At 44.4% G+C, this 16,825-nt stretch overlaps 1 long non-coding RNA gene across 1 annotated transcript; it reads right to left on the bottom strand.

Moving 5' to 3' along the window:
* Nucleotides 1-9,764: 9,764 nt before the first annotated feature.
* LOC133628051 (uncharacterized) lies at nucleotides 9,765-15,566 on the bottom strand. Its single transcript, XR_009820497.1, has 3 exons — nucleotides 15,481-15,566; nucleotides 10,522-10,611; nucleotides 9,765-9,830 (listed from the first exon to the last, which is right to left on the bottom strand). It is a non-coding gene; the product is annotated as an uncharacterized LOC133628051 (long non-coding RNA).
* Nucleotides 15,567-16,825: the final 1,259 nt, after the last annotated feature.

The raw sequence follows: 16,825 nt of genomic DNA, 5'->3' as shown, positions 1-16,825 counted from the left end.
GCGACTTGGGAAGACAAACACTGTAACTTTGAATGTCCCCCTTTTCCTTCTTCTTTCTCCAGTATTCTATGCTGAGCATGACATCCTATGGTATGGGGTATCCCTTGGGTCAGTTGGGGTCAGCCATCCCAGCCATGTCCCCTACCAGCTTCCTGTGCACCCCCAGCCCACTCACCGCTAGGGTGAAGTGAGAAGCAGAAAAGACCTTGACTCTCTGTGAGCACTGCTCAGCAATGATGAAAACATCCCTGTGTTATCAATACTGTTTCCAGCCCAAATCCAAAACACAGCCCCATAGTAGCTACTGTGAAGCAAATTAACTCTATCCCAGCCAAAACCAGCACAGTCCGTCATAGGCTCAGTCTCCAGTCTCGGGCTGAGTGCATAAAACACATCTCTTGGCAATCCCAAGCCATGGAATCCAACACCTTCCTCCACCCTCAGAAGTTTTAAAATATTGTTTAGAGTCTTTTAGTATTCTGTTTTCAATAGTTGCACGGTTTTTGGCATGTGACACCTCTATTGTTTCAAACTTACTTTTTACAAAGACATGCCTGTGATATACATAAAGGGCATTATATAGATTAACCTAAATCATAAATAATTTCAACAAAACATTTGCTCTTCAAGGCCAAATCAAACTCAAGAGAGGCTGACAGCATAAACAACCACAGAGGCACAAGGGGTGAATCACGTTCATCCTATAGGAGGCCATTACTGGTTTTCACCACCAGCCTGTGAGATATCAAGACCCACCAGACCTTTTTAATGAGCAGAGGAGCAACTGCCTCCAACTTTGGGCTCTCAAGCAACTTCTTGGCTGCATTTGCAGGATGTGGGTCAGCAGGTCTGAAGATACAAGAAGGAGCCCAACCTTGGCAGCACTGGGAGAGAGGCAGCATGTTGGCACAAGTTCTTCTGCCTCTCCCAATTGAATGTGCAACCTTCAGGCATAAAACTATTGTTTTGCTTGCTGGGCCTTCCACGGCAGCTGGGCCAAGCTTCCTTCTAAGGAGCCAGGATCTGTAAACTTATGGAAGTTGCAGGGCCCGGCAGGCTGTCAGTATTTTCAGCTGGATCAAGCCCAGAACAATTTTATTTTCATCAGAAATGTTCCCTGGCCCTACCACATGTGCAAGCCAATATGAAACCACCACGAAGGCTCCCTCCCCCAGCTATCTTACTTAGCTCAAATTCAGCTGCCCAGCAGAACTGTTTCTTATCCGAGCCCTTAGAGACAGGAGAGGAGTGCAGAGATTTAATTATAATCTTCCTCTCTCTCCACCTCCCACAGTACATTAATGCTTTTCATTAGCCAAAGCCAAAATCTTGCTTTATAAGCTGCGAGAGCTGTCTTTTAAAAATACGTCTAGCATTAAAAGAGTTCTGAATGGCAGTAACAGCAGTATAACCCCCACATTCACAGGTGTGGGAGATTCGCTAGAGGATTGCTGGTGGAGAGGCAAGTTTTATTTGAAAGACATCTGATTCCTATTTCTGTCCATTGGCTGATTATCCCTTGCATTACAGCACTTCTGTGCCCACTGACGATTTCACGTACCCGTCCAAATGAATGAGAGAGAAGCATCGAGATCCAGGAGCTCTGGATGATTTTTATAAGTATCCAGATGTTTAGATTTTTATCTGAAGCTTATCCAAAAAATATGAGGCCACTCCTAGCAGCAGTCTGACAAATATCCACAGCCATTTATTCCGTGTATAGGTCTAGAACATACACTCATATGGACACACCGCTGGAGTCAACATCTGTTGACCTCAGTGGTATAGAAATACAGGTAAATCAATTTTGCCTTACAATTACAATGCAATTTGAGCGACACAATTAAGTCATCATCTTGCATTGATGGAAAGGTTCTAGGGAAATATAAGGCACTGACTTAATTGTCATTGCCTTAGAGAATGCAGAAAATTATTTTAATCTCTGAAAAATTATAGCTTATTTCTGGTATTTCCCCAGAAGGAGACTACCCAAAGGTCAGAGGACACTATGAAAAAGATGGAGACTAGTTCCTCACTATATCTGGTTTTCTACTCTGTTTCTTTGTAAAGAAAATATTACTTTTCTCCTCATTCACTTGCCATCTGCCAGCTTTAATGACATAAATAGGCAAATGAACCTCAGCAAATCACTAGGGTGGCTTCAGGGGTATTTGGAATCTTCCAGCAGGCAGCTTCGTTGTGCCGGCTCTGTGCAAACATGTAGCATCTGGTAGGAAATCCTCATGTGTGAAGAGCTGACAGCCTGCTTGAAAGGAAGAACAACACAACAAGCAGCATAATAAATACCTGCCTCATCAATAGAAGATAAGTGAAAAGGCCATGGGATTACATGGATTACAGTTGTTGGTTACACAGATTAACCAGGCAATTAAAGGCAGCAGGAATAAGAAATATCCTTCCAAGAGAAGGAGCTGCCATTGGGCTGCAGGCTGAATGTAGCCGTTCCAGCTGTAAACCGTTTTTGCCGCAAACACAAAAGTACAAAAGCTGAAGGAGAGGGAGAAGGCATTGGAAGAAATCCCACAAACAGGACATGCTTTCCTCGATTCCTCGAGAAATTGTACACAGTTGACTGGGGTCTTTTTTATGTACATTTTGATGGTTTCTTATCTTACACTTTAATAGGAAATCTGTTGAATGTCTAAAATGCCTTTTGGCAGTCAGACCTTTTGTTGCTGATCTCTGAGACTTAAAAAGGGTTTAACTTATCAAGAAGCTTTGGTGTAGATCTGGTGCAGTGAGTAGGTTCATTTGGTTTTTAAATGCTTTCTTTTGGATCACTTTTAATCATCACTTACATTGCATATGGCCGTTTATGCATTGACAGGTTGATGGGGACTTTAATGTACGTAAAACTTTCTCTGTCAGGACTTATGCCTCTGTCAGATTTTATCCTGCAGTGGAGAGGGTTCATGTACAGTTGCTGACAGATAAAATAAGCTTCTCCAGCAGCTGCAGCTCTGCCTCCCACTGATTTTTTTTTTTTTCTGCTCTGATCCCGTGTCCCCAGCTAAATGCTGAGAAAGCACAGGCGGCACCGGGGGCTGTGCTGGGACAGGCAGAAGCACAGTGACAGACCTGCAAAAAGGAGGATGAGTTAGCCTCACCATGGACATCTCCTGTAGTCAAATACCAAATCGTGTGATGTTTCGTTTCTCTCTTTAGCTCCAGCTGCAGGAGATAGGCAACAGCAAAAAAAATCTTACTCTATTCTAAACAAAAGTGAAAATTTCCATCCCAGATTCCTGTGGAGAAAACTTAAAGGGCAAAAAAATTACTTAAAAAAAATTAAATTCACAAATCACATAAAACCTGAAAAAGCTCATGAATTTTAAGCCTGTCTCAAGATCTTAAGGAATGGAACCATGAATTTGAAACTCCCGGTTTGAATATAGGGACCTGCCCTGTGTCATAAGGGTTTTCACAAACCTGATGCAATCGCAGAGTTGAAGTATGCAGATATTATATCTAAGATGAAAAGGTGCCCAGCATCTGTCATTCCCAGAGAAGCCAATGGAAACTGCACTCAACTCTGAAGGATAAGGCCTTTAATCATTAATATGTTTCCAGATCTATAAAAAAATGTTTCCTAAATACTTTATTTCTGCAAGAAATTCCCCGTTGGCAAGAGAGTTTTCATAGCTCCTTAAAGACCTATAAGGAACTGTGGAAGAAATAAAGTGGGGCTTTACTTATGGAAATCAGACCTACTGGAGAGCAACTGGAAATGTTTTTTTATGAGTCTTTATAATGGAACTACAGTAGCAGTTCCATGTTGATTTTTATTCTAAGACCCTATATTTTTTTCTTCTTTTTTAAGCCAAATTTTTTCCCACCTGAAACTTCATGTGTGGTCTCTTGGCAAATAGGAATATTTTTGGAAACTTTAAGGCTTATCTGATAAGCCTTTTTTAAGTAAGGAGATTGGAAGACCTAGAGATATTTTACTTCTTAAAGATCTTCAAACCTTTCCTCGTTCATTTGGAAGTCAAAATCTGCTTGCACTAAAAAAAATTCCATTTTGTTTTTATATTTGCCCTTAATGAGATACAGCTCGTGAACATATTTTCAGTAATTTCAGTGGTACTGAAATGTTGGGGTTTATTAAGCTTTCTGCAAAGGTAACTTTGATAAGTAGAATAAAAATAACATTAAATATGAGAGACTATAGTGATAGAAGATCAAAATAGTACATATAGATGTGTCAACCATCACGAGGATGGGGAACAGCGTAGACAACACAGTGTAATGTATACTAGAATCTTTGAAATCATTAAGGTGTTCATGTGTATTAAAATTATGTTTAGCATTTTTGTAAATAATTTGTTTCAATTTTACCCGAACTACTGCTCATGTCTAATAACTGGTTTCCAACAGTAGCTGAGAACTGGTTTGTTCTATCACTGACTTGGTACGTTAGTGGCAGTTTTTGTAGGGACAAAATAAGAAAGGGTAGTTTCAGTAACAGCACCATACTGAATTTTTACACAGATCAATCAAAGTGGACAAAAATTGAAGCAGCTCATAGATGACACACTAGTGTAGTCACACTGTAGTGATACTTTGAGCTACCCTGAGTATCTCTGAAGAGAGCTTTGGGGCAGAGGAACTTTCTACCTGGACAAGTGTGGAAAAGAGTACGTAGCAGAGACACCTATTTTCCATTTTAAAATGTCTATGAGTACAATTCTAGCAAACAAGTAATGAGGTTTTGATAATGGGCACTTTTAACTCGTGATACATGACCTGATACCAGATCTGAGCTCTATTCACGACTGCTTGTTCCAGGCTTTCCTCCGTGGTCATGACTGTGGCTGTGTAAACTCTCAGGTGCACCTCTACTTCAGCATACTGGATTGCTGATTCTTCCTTCCCCTTCTTAACATCTTTGAAGGACATTTGAGCCCACAGAGATTTCACCTCAGTTTCCATTAAGGTTGCTTCTGGAGAAATTCTGTGGCTTTTTTGCTACTTCATTTTGTTCAAGACAAAAATGGTTGAAGATAGTGACTAATTTCATCTGTGGAAAAAAACAGCCTTTGTCTCAGCAGATAAATGCCACTTCTTCTTTCCAGGTGCTCTCTTCTCCTTCCTTCCTGTTCTCTCTTCCTTTTCCTCCTCCCACATTGATAAGCCCATGCCTATCTGTTTGCTTTACTTTCTTCAGTAAAGAACTTTTCCTTCCTCCCTCCCTTCCCTCCCTTCCTTCCTTCCCTCCCTTCCTTCCTTCCTTCCTTCCTTCCTTCCTTCCTTCCTTCCTTCCTTTCCTTCCTTTCCTTCCTTCCTTCCTTCCTTCCATTTTTAACGTCTTTTCTTAAACTTTTAGAGCAATTTATGTCCAGAAAGAAGGGGAAACATGGATCCCCTCTTCCAATTAGGCCATTACACCTATCATGCATACAGTAGAGTGTATATCCAGGTTGTGCAGCAAAATACTAATCCATCAAATTATTTACAATATGTAAATATGCTATGCTGAGTAGGAAAGGGATTGCTTGCTTGTGGACTGTAAACTTTTGTTGAGGTTTGGTGATGATGGAGTGTAGGGGACTCTGTCAGTCTGGCTCCCTGTCCAGCTCTTTGGTCACCATCATGGAGCTCTCCTCCTCTGTCCTCACTCTGTAAGGTGTGACTGAAGAGACCGGGGGCTGTAGCTGCTCAAATATGGCTCATTATAAATTCTGTCAGGTCAAAACTTCATTTCAATAAGAATGCAACTACTGTAATGGTGAGCTATTATACCCAGGGTAACAATAACTTCAGCAGCTCTGTAATTGTTTCAATGAAAGACGCTAACCACCAAAAATAAGAACAATGTCAGTCAGGCAGACCATATGTAGTAGGTTGGCTTCTGATACAAGGGTTAACTTCCAATCCTGATCTCAGTCAAATAAATTAGAAGTTTCACAGATGCTGAACAACAGCACTTTTTCCTTCTTATCCATCTTAGCATTTCTCATTTTAATGAAGACCTGTAGCAGAAGTTCCAGTGAGTAACGCAAAACTTTTTTTTGTTCCCAATCTTTCTGGTTCAAGTAGAGATGAAAAATGTGAGTAATCTCATCAGAGTCTATTTTCATATTTTTCATAAACATCTCAGCAGTATTCAATGCTTTTGGTGACTATATGACTCATGCTTGTGGAGATTCACCCTCCTTTGCTAATCACTATTTCTGGGATTTGATCTGTACACCTTGACACAGATTGAGATACCCTTTTCATGCTATGCTGCCAATGATAAGGCAAGGCCATACAACACATCCCATATAGCATCTTCTTAAATGTCTGCCATTGAATTTTGCTTTGAATTTTGCATCAATTTCATTGCATCAATTTCAGTGAGCTTGATACCAGGTCTTGGACAAGGGTTTGGAAGGCAGCACTGAGTTTATAGCTAGATGTCATGGTAATGACTATGACATTTGTGGTAGGAATTGATATGAGAATCCAGGTTTCCATGACAAAAGATAAATATGTCATCTTAGGTACAGGTAGGGCTTGGTGACAGAATGTATAAACTTACTCAGAAATCCTTCTACAAGTGTCTCATGAAAGGACTGGTGTGTTGCATATCATTTTAGCTCTCATGTCTGTACTTGTTTTCTGGAACAAATTTGGGGTATTTAAAGGCAAATTGTATGTGAGGATAAAGTGAATAAGTTCACTTTAGGTCAATAAGGTGCCTTTAGGTCAATATGCTGCATATTGGTGCCATCCAAGAATACTGAAGTCAAGTTTTGATGCTATGATGATCTAGATTGCTGATTTATAAGCTATTGATACACCCAATAAACAGAAGAGTATTGATGCAGAGGTAGTTTAGGTTATATATTCTATGAGGGATATCTGTTGTAGCTTGGAGAAAGGTATTTACTTAACAAGAGGTACTGAAGATGGTTCTGATAAATCCAGTAATTCTTCAGTACCCACCTCCTCGTCAGATATTATCAGCTTGCCAGGATTCCCTAATTTGTGTCTCTTGCTAGACGAACAACAGTGGATAAGATTCCGGGTTGTACAGCTTTTTTTACAGCTGTTTGGGAAGAAATTTGAGATTATTGTTGAACTCTAAGGTGAGGGGCCACATGGGATCATTCTTGACTTTCTTTTAGTCAGTAGCAGCAGACAGTTGTTCATTGTCTTCATTGCTACAGGTAGTTACCGAGGTTTAGAGTTATTCTATCTCCTCCTCTTGATTTTGGCTTAACCACAGGTAAGCCAGATATGGAGACCTAGTATTAAATGGCTACTCTTCTTCAAGAAAATAATACCATTGCATGTATTCTGTGGGGAATTCATCTCACCAACTTTAGCCATCAGATTTTAATTTCTACCATTCCAAAAGAGAGGCACAAAGTAAGTGGGACTATCTTCCCCCTTGTGAGTGCCTGCCTCTCTGGTTGACTCCAGAAGGAACCTAGAAAAGCAGCTGAGACCACCCTTTGGAAGCAGAAAGGGGATACCATCATGTCCTTCAGGGCATGGACATGGCAAACTGTCAATTCATTGTGGTTTAACAATTTATTCATCATCTACCATAGTAATTGATTGTGCGCATGTTTCCAGCCCACCCAAGTTAAGTGCTCACTTTAACCATTCACTAGAGACACTCATTAGGCTGTGGTAACTTAATCACCTGTCAGTGTCTATTCAGACGTTAATTTTTCAAAGCATATGGTCATATTCATAGAATCATAGAATGGTAGGGGTTGGAAATCAACTTTGTTCCAGAAAGCCATCTAAATATTGGTTAATACTACACACATAGAGACACAAAATCAGAAAAATGAGAGAAGGCATAGGGATACAGCTCCTCTTTGTATTCCAAGCAAACCTTTCAAGTAAGGAACAACACAAATGTACAAAAGTAATAGTATCTGGCTTTCCTTTTGGTGTAAAGTCACTTTCTGGAAGGAGAAATGCAATAAAGCTATTGAAATTTAAAAAATCATAACAGCCACATGACATTTTTATTTGTTTTCAAACAGGAGCTGTGTGGCTCTGGGAAGGGATAAACTGACCTTTCACTTCTGTGCTCTCCAGCTCCAGTGTTGCCACAGGCCTCAAGTGATTATTAGTCTATTGGTCTCATCCAAACCCCGGCACATGTTAGCCCACATTGCAAAACACCAGAGAATTTGGCACAATCGGCAGTTTCTGCTCAAGAGGGGCCCAGCACTGCAACAACAGAGGTGTTAGAGATCAGGACTTGGGAATGCTTGTTGAGTTATGTGGGAAAGCGAAGTGCTCGGTCTCTTGCTTTCATTGGGACTGCATTCACTTGCACAAAATAAACAGAATGTGTACAATACAACAAAAAATTATTTATGTCACACCAAACGATACTTACAAATAAAGCAAACAGCTCCTTCCTCGCCACCATTCATTCAAAGGTCACAGCCTGCTTTTTAAGCAGAAGTTTAGCTGTGCCGGTGAAGCACTGTAACATCATTCTTATTTTACAGATGGAAAAACTGAGGCACACAGACACCTTCCTATCCAAGACCGCACAGGAAATCTGTGGCAAGACCAGCATAGGCTCCTGATCACTGGAGTCTCCGTGTGTCAGCATGTGGGGAGGACCACGGAGCTCACATGCACTCACTTGCCTGTGGCCAAGCAGGAGATGAAGAGAACGCAAGCAAAAAGTCAGTGTGTCACTTCCCTGAGCCACAAAGCTCCAATTTGAATACAAACATAAAAGCAATGAGACTTTTCTGATTTTTTTTCCCAAATTTTAATAGTTTCTTGGCACCAGAAGTCAGTTTTACACACCGAAGAATTGTATGTTACATGCTCTCATTTCCATTAATTTGCACTGTCTCTAATGTGGAAGGTTTAATAAGAAAAGCTGTAGATCACAAGAGTCTCAGGCTGATGTTGTTCTCTTAGCACCATGTGATGTCAAACTGTTCTAGCTGAAATGAGTGAATGTCCTTTCTGCCACTTTTTTGCAGGTTATTATTTTTTCCTGAACTGATACTCACCTTACTTCCTCTTTAGAGCGTCTGAGCTGTAAACCAAGTTAGACATTGTTCTGGGTCCCAGGCTTTTGGCTACAAATGCAGTTGCTTTGAGAAAAACCAGGCGTCCAGTAGAAACGAACCCAGATGAAGCAATGTTGGTGTGCTGTGACACAAATGGCTTGCATGGGAGTGAACCCAGAGGAAAACTGGTCATTCCATGACTGAGCACCTCCCTGAGCCTTCCACAAGGCTGAGGACATTGCAACAGGTCCCCAGACTATCACTCCTACAAGCCATTCTTGCCCCTCTTTCCCAGATGTCTGATCAAATGTGTCAGGCTGCTTTTAGGGACACCAGTCTCCTCCTCCACACCTTTCACGCTTTGAGGGCTGTCTACTAATTTGCTGTTTGCTCTCTGTAGAAACGCTGTTGTGAGTCATTAGATCCCATGTGTTAAAAAGAATGACTTGGATGCCTGCCACCCAGTTACCCTGCATTATAATGAGCCCCATTAAGAGGGATTACTGGCTGAGGACACAGCCACGCTCACTGAGCACTAATCTGGTGTTTGCAGCAGCATGGAGCTGCAGGACTTCTCAGGGCTTCCAAGCAGTTCGACAGTCTTTGGCAAGGGGACTGTCCACTGGGGGACAGAAAGATGCGCTTATCCTTAGAAATTGTACTGGACACCATATCTCAATGATGTACCTTCTATGAGCTTTCTGCCTGTGAGAAACGGGACAGGAAGCAAAAGGATGTCACTGAGGACTTGGAGCAGCAAACAGGCTGCCTGAAGAGTGGGTTGGGTCTCCAGCATGTCCAGGTAACTGTAGTAGCTCTGTCCTGCAATGTGAAGAACAGAATCACAGAATCACACAATGGTAGGGATTGGAAGGGACCTTTAGAGATCTTCTAGTCCAAGCCCCCTGCTAAAGCAGGTTCACCTAGATCAAGTCACACAGGAAGGTGTCCAGGTGGGTTTTGAAAACCTCCAGAGAAGAAAACTCGACACTCTCCCTGGGCAGCCTGTGCCAGGGCTCCCTCACCGTCACAGTAAAATAGGTTTTCCTTATGTTTAAATTTTGTGTTCCAGCTTATTTCCATTACCCCTTGTCCTGTTACTATATACTACAGAAACAAGTGATGCCCCAGTCTCCTGACATCAATCATTTGGACATTTGTAAATATTGATGTGATCCCTCTTCTCCAGACTAAACAGGCCCAGTTCCTGCAGCCTTTCCTCATAAAGAAGATGTTCCAGTCCCCTGACCATCTTGGTGGCACTGCATTGGACTCTCTCCAGAAGTTCCCTGTCCCCCTTGAGCCGAGGAGCCCGGAACTGGACACAGGACTCCAGATGAGACCTCACCAGGGCAGAGTAGAGGGGGAGGAGAACCTCCCTCGACCTGCTGCCCACACTCTTCTTGAGCACCAGCAGAAAATATTATGGGAGGAGAGAGCGTCCAGGAAAAAAACAAGTCAGAGAAAAGTCACTCTGCGACAAAGTTTCTTAGTGCTGAAACACCTTACTCACTTTTAAAGCCAAAGCACAGTGGTAGTGTTAATGTTGCTTGGGTTAAATATGTCACCTTCTTCAGACAACCCTGAGCAAATGAAACGCAGTCTGAAATGAGAAAAGTTTCCCAAAGGTGAGTTCAGAGATCACAAAACATGGAGATGGAAAGAATCTATTCAATCATCTATCCCATCTTTCTGCCAGTTCAGAATTACTCCCCATGATGTTTTTAACATAGCTGCTTTTCTCATTAAAAAGAAAGAAAAAAAAAAAAGGTAGGGGAAGAAATACCTAGAAATGGTCTATGAGATTTTCTATCAAAAACTGTTTGATTCCTTGATTAATTCTACTGTGTGCTGTTGCTCTCTTCAGATGAGTTCAGCATGTGAAAAGATGAAGAGTGAACCAATATTTTCTGGAGCAACTCTTCCACCATCTGCAACATCCAGCAATTGGAAAAATCTTCCCAATATTTGGGTTGCATCTGCGTTTTCTTAACTGTATTCATTTTTTCCTCCCTTTTCATGAAACTGAGGAGTTGTTCTTCCACTATTCTATGTGGTTATGGACTAGCCAACATGGAAAGTGCTAGAGGTCTCCTCTATTTCAAATATTACATGCAGGCTGAGACACACCTTTGCTAAAATAATGGAAATGAGCCATGAATCTAAAAAGTGGTTTGGATGGTGTAGTTATGAAAGAAATCATCCTGTTACACTGGAGGGAAGAGGCAGACAAAGACTGTTTTTCACCTCTAAGAGAGGATTCTGTGAGTCTGACCGTATTTTTTCCCCCATTTTAATTTATGTCCTTATGTTGCAGAGCCTGCATCTCTTTTAAAATGTCTGCTTTGGTACTGCAGTGTGTTTCAATCCTAGCACAAGTTTCCTGTTGCTCTCTCAGAGTCTAGATGTCCCAAGGCACTTGCAGGGCTCCTTGATGATGCAGATATTTGGGACAACACTGTTCATGCAAAACCAGAAAAGTTCAGGAAAATTATGACACCACACTGTCATGGTTTGACATGACAGCCTTTTCTGGTAAGGGGGAAGGGGCTGCAAAGATGGCTCCTGCAAGAAGTTGCTCACAACTCTCCCCAGCTCAGAAAAGGCTCACTTCTGGGGCTGAGCCAATTAGACGCCTCCACGATCACTTTTTAAGAAGAAGCCGGAAGGGGAGGTGTCTTCCTCCATCTTCTTTCTTTCTTCTGCCCCTTTTTCTCTTCTTCTGGCTGGTGGTGGTGCAAGGAGTAGGAACGGTGAGAGAAACAACCATGCGGACTCCAAGGTCAGTGATGAAAGGGAGGAGATGTACTGTAGCAGAGACTCCCCTGCATTCTATGGAGAGAACTGGTGAAGCTGAGATTTATTTTCATTTCTTTAAAGACCCCACATCAGCGGGAGAGACTCATTTTGATAATGAGCCCGCATCAGGGGCAAAGACTCATTTTGCTAAAGCTGACCCCGGACCAGGGGCAGCAATTCACTTCATTAAAGGCCCCGAGCCAGGGACAGTGATTTTGGCCGGAAGAGGCCTTGTCCCGAAGGAGGGGCCCTTTATCACTATGGCCGGAGCAGGCCCTGTCCCGAGGAAGGGACCCAATATCCACAACTGCAACTGTGGGGAGGAACCCACGACAAAGCAGCTCATTAAACTTATGCCCAGAAGAGGCCTTGTCCCAAGAGAGGGACCTTGCAACTGCAGAAACTGCAACCGCGGTGAAGAATCCACGCCAGAGATATTCACCAAGGACTGTGTCCCGTGTGAGGGAACCTGTATCGGCAGAAGCCACAGCTGCTGGGAACAACCCACACCAGAGAAGTTTGTTAAGGACTGTGTTCCGGGGGAGGAACCCCGTGTTGGAGCAGGGGAAGAATGCCAGGAGTCATCCTCATCTGAGAAGACAGAAGCGGCAAAGCCCATCTGTGAGAGACTGACCACATCCCCCACTCCCTGCCCCCCTGAGCTGTTGCGGGGGGAGGAGGTAGAGATATCGGGAGCAGTGAGCTGGGCCCGGGAAGAAAGGAGGGATGGGGGAGGGAGATCTTAAAGTGCTGGTTGTAATTTTCTCATCATCCTACTCCCTTTTTGCTTTTATTCCGTTCTGTTTCTTGTAGAATAAACTTTCCTACTTTCCTCTCTAAGTCGAGTACTGGAGTCTGTTTTGCCCAGAACCATAATTGGCAGTGAGCCCTCCCTGCCCTTGTCTCAATCCACAACAATCTTGCTTATCTTTTTACTCCCATTTCACTGGGTCCTCCGCCATCTTAACGAGGGTGGGGGTGAATGGGGGCATCGAGCAAGAAACTGTCGTGGTGCTGTTGTGCTAGCTGGGCCAAACCACGACATTATTGGCGCCCAACGTGGGGCCCCGAGTCTGTGGGACTTGGAGCATTACAGATTAAATTTGAGACAAGGATACTAATTGGGAGTGGTAACGGGCAAAACATGAACTGTACTGCTGACTATTGAGGTTTTAAGTGGTTCTACCTTTGGTGAAGGGACGAGGGGTGGATTTTTAACACCTCCTTAAAAAGCAATTCGTGAAGGCGAGGGGTGGAATGTCATGGTTTGACATGACAGCCTTTTCTGGTAAGGGGGAAGGGGCTGCAAAGATGGCTCCTGCAAGAAGTTGCTCACAACTCTCCCCAGCTCAGAAAAGGCTCACTTCTGGGGCTGAGCCAATTAGACGCCTCCACGATCACTTTTTAAGAAGAAGCCGGAAGGGGAGGTGTCTTCCTCCATCTTCTTTCTTTCTTCTGCCCCTTTTTCTCTTCTTCTGGCTGGTGGTGGTGCAAGGAGTAGGAACGGTGAGAGAAACAACCATGCGGACTCCAAGGTCAGTGATGAAAGGGAGGAGATGTACTGTAGCAGAGACTCCCCTGCATTCTATGGAGAGAACTGGTGAAGCTGAGATTTATTTTCATTTCTTTAAAGACCCCACATCAGCGGGAGAGACTCATTTTGATAATGAGCCCGCATCAGGGGCAAAGACTCATTTTGCTAAAGCTGACCCCGGACCAGGGGCAGCAATTCACTTCATTAAAGGCCCCGAGCCAGGGACAGTGATTTTGGCCGGAAGAGGCCTTGTCCCGAAGGAGGGGCCCTTTATCACTATGGCCGGAGCAGGCCCTGTCCCGAGGAAGGGACCCAATATCCACAACTGCAACTGTGGGGAGGAACCCACGACAAAGCAGCTCATTAAACTTATGCCCAGAAGAGGCCTTGTCCCAAGAGAGGGACCTTGCAACTGCAGAAACTGCAACCGCGGTGAAGAATCCACGCCAGAGATATTCACCAAGGACTGTGTCCCGTGTGAGGGAACCTGTATCGGCAGAAGCCACAGCTGCTGGGAACAACCCACACCAGAGAAGTTTGTTAAGGACTGTGTTCCGGGGGAGGAACCCCGTGTTGGAGCAGGGGAAGAATGCCAGGAGTCATCCTCATCTGAGAAGACAGAAGCGGCAAAGCCCATCTGTGAGAGACTGACCACATCCCCCACTCCCTGCCCCCCTGAGCTGTTGCGGGGGGAGGAGGTAGAGATATCGGGAGCAGTGAGCTGGGCCCGGGAAGAAAGGAGGGATGGGGGAGGGAGATCTTAAAGTGCTGGTTGTAATTTTCTCATCATCCTACTCCCTTTTTGCTTTTATTCCGTTCTGTTTCTTGTAGAATAAACTTTCCTACTTTCCTCTCTAAGTCGAGTACTGGAGTCTGTTTTGCCCAGAACCATAATTGGCAGTGAGCCCTCCCTGCCCTTGTCTCAATCCACAACAATCTTGCTTATCTTTTTACTCCCATTTCACTGGGTCCTCCGCCATCTTAACGAGGGTGGGGGTGAATGGGGGCATCGAGCAAGAAACTGTCGTGGTGCTGTTGTGCTAGCTGGGCCAAACCACGACACACACGTATTACTCAAAATATCCTGTTAGCATATGTAAATGATAACCTGTGCAGGGCACAAGTGCTCTCCATGTTCACTCTGACAGTGGGGCAGGTGTCAGCAAGGGCCTGACTTCTTACAGAGTCTTTGAGACACCTGAGCCCATGCTACAGGTACCAAAGCCACTTTCATGCTGGTGAGGTGTGAAGCACTTGATTGTCAGTGTGACATCAGAACCAACAAAGTTGTATTTTGTCTACTTACAGTAACAAAAATCAAAAGCTTCTTGCTCTGCACATCTCTTGCATTCCTTTCAGTGAAGTGAAAGAATGTGTACAGAGTCGTGCAACAAGCTGTCTTATCAGCTTCAAAAGCAATGGCCCACACAAGCAAATTTCCCTATGACACAGCCTTGGTGTTTAATCAAAGGTGGAAGAAAACAAGAGGTGTTTTGAGGGTTTTTTTTCCTCCAAAGAAAGCGCTTCAGCCACTTCCAGAATGGGTCTGAGTTTTGACAGCAGCATCTACCCACAGACAGAAGGTATGAATTGCTTAATTATCTGTGAAGATTATGAGAGCCATGTCATGTCTGACTCACCAGCAGTTATTTAAAGAGGAAAATCAAAATGATTAGCAGCTTCTTTTGGAGAGTAGGCTATTCTAGCTTTCTGTCACATACACATGGGTATTGCTATGGTTCTCCTGACAGTACTGTTGCACATCCTCGCTGGTGTTCAATAGTCGGGGGCCAAACAAAACCTAGGGCTTGGGCATCATAGTTCTACCAGTCTTCCAAAGGACAATGTAAAGAAATAGAGGAAAATCTGGAAAATGAGAACTACGGAAAAAAACACAGAATCAAAAAACCCAAACCAAACACAATCCAAGCAAGCAAATAAAGTATTTAAGTTAAAGACAGTTATTATAGCACTATTCATCTTTCCTTCACGTGATTTTGTGTGTAAAGCTTTCAGCATTTGCAGACTTGCCATGAAAATGAGCAAGGCCAGCAAGGCCAAATGATACTCCATTTTGTGTAGTCTCATACTGCTGACAAGCAATGAGCTCATTAGTGTGACTCTGAACACAAAACTTACCTGTTGGATGTCATAGGAGAGCGTAAGTAGCACAGTCTTGCTGAGGAGCCTGCAGCTTTGCACCAGTTGTAAGGCTCCTCTTCATTGGTTTGATAACTTCCTGCTAAGTAGAGGTAGATCATAGAATCATAGAATGGTAGGTGTTGGAAGGGATCTTTAGAGATCATCTAGTCCAACCCCCCTGCAGAAGCAGGGTCACCTAGATCAGGTCGCATAGGAACACATCCAGGTGGGTCTTGAAGACCTCCAAGGAAGGAGACTCCACAACCCCTCTGCTGTACTGGTACATGTTACCACTAGCTATACTTGTGGTGCCACCAAATTAACTATGTGATTAAAAAAAAACCAGAAACCTGTCTCTTGACATAGTTTTAATGGTTAAAAAAAAAAAAATCCTATTTATAGAGGGGGCATAATTCAAAAACCGGGCTGAAAGCCTCAGACAACACCTTCCAGTGCTTTGAGAGTTTTGAATACATTGTATTTGAAAACAGACTTCCTGTAGTGTTTGAGCCCCTCCCTTTTCAATCCCAGCTGGTAAGAGTGGAAGTGGGCAGAAATTTAATTGCGATTAAAAATGTCAATAGTTGACTTGATAGTTTTGATATTCCGAAAAAGGGCGAGGGGGGGTAGGGGGGGAGCAGAGTGCAGAGAAGTTTCCTCCTTTTATTTGTTTGTCCGTCTGCCTTTCTCACACACCCCCTGTCTCCTCCCTCCTCTCTTTCACCCGCCTCCTTCCATAACCCCGTGCCCCAACCCCGCCTCCCCCACGCCCTAGCGCAATGTCCTTCTCTGTCCTCAAGGCCGCAACGCTCTTTCTTCTTTCTATTCCTCCCACCTTTTCATCCCTCCGCCCCTAATTTTTCACCCGCCGCACCGGCAGCTCCCCGCCGTCCCCATCCCCATCGCCACCCCCATCCCCATCGCCACCCCCATCCTCCCTTCCCTCCGCCGCCGCTCCCCGCCCGCCAGAGCGAGGCCCCCGCGCAGCGCCCGCGCAGCTCCCGTGCCCCGACGGTAACTCGCCAGCGCCCCCCGCCGTGCGCCCGCCGCAACGGCGCCCCCGCGCCGCTCCACGCAGCTCCCGCGCCGCCGCGTTTTCGGGCAGACAAGCGCCAAGGCGCCGAGGGGCCGCGTTCCTCCCCTGGGCTGCTCCGCACAGAGCAGGGTCTGGCTCGGACAGCCCAATAGACAGCGGTATTGCCGGCGTGCGCTCCGCGACCCCTGCCCGCCTCCCCGGGGGATGCAGCCACACGCTACACAGCGCGGTGCAAAGGACATCGGAAAGGACGCTGGTGAGATTCCTGGGCTGGCTGTTCGCATCGGCTGCTGAGCCCAGGCCCAC

This window comes from Colius striatus, chromosome 1 (assembly GCF_028858725.1).
Source record: "Colius striatus isolate bColStr4 chromosome 1, bColStr4.1.hap1, whole genome shotgun sequence".
Classification (NCBI taxonomy): Eukaryota; Metazoa; Chordata; class Aves; order Coliiformes; family Coliidae; genus Colius; species Colius striatus.
This window is presented reverse-complemented; position numbering and strand designations above follow the sequence as displayed.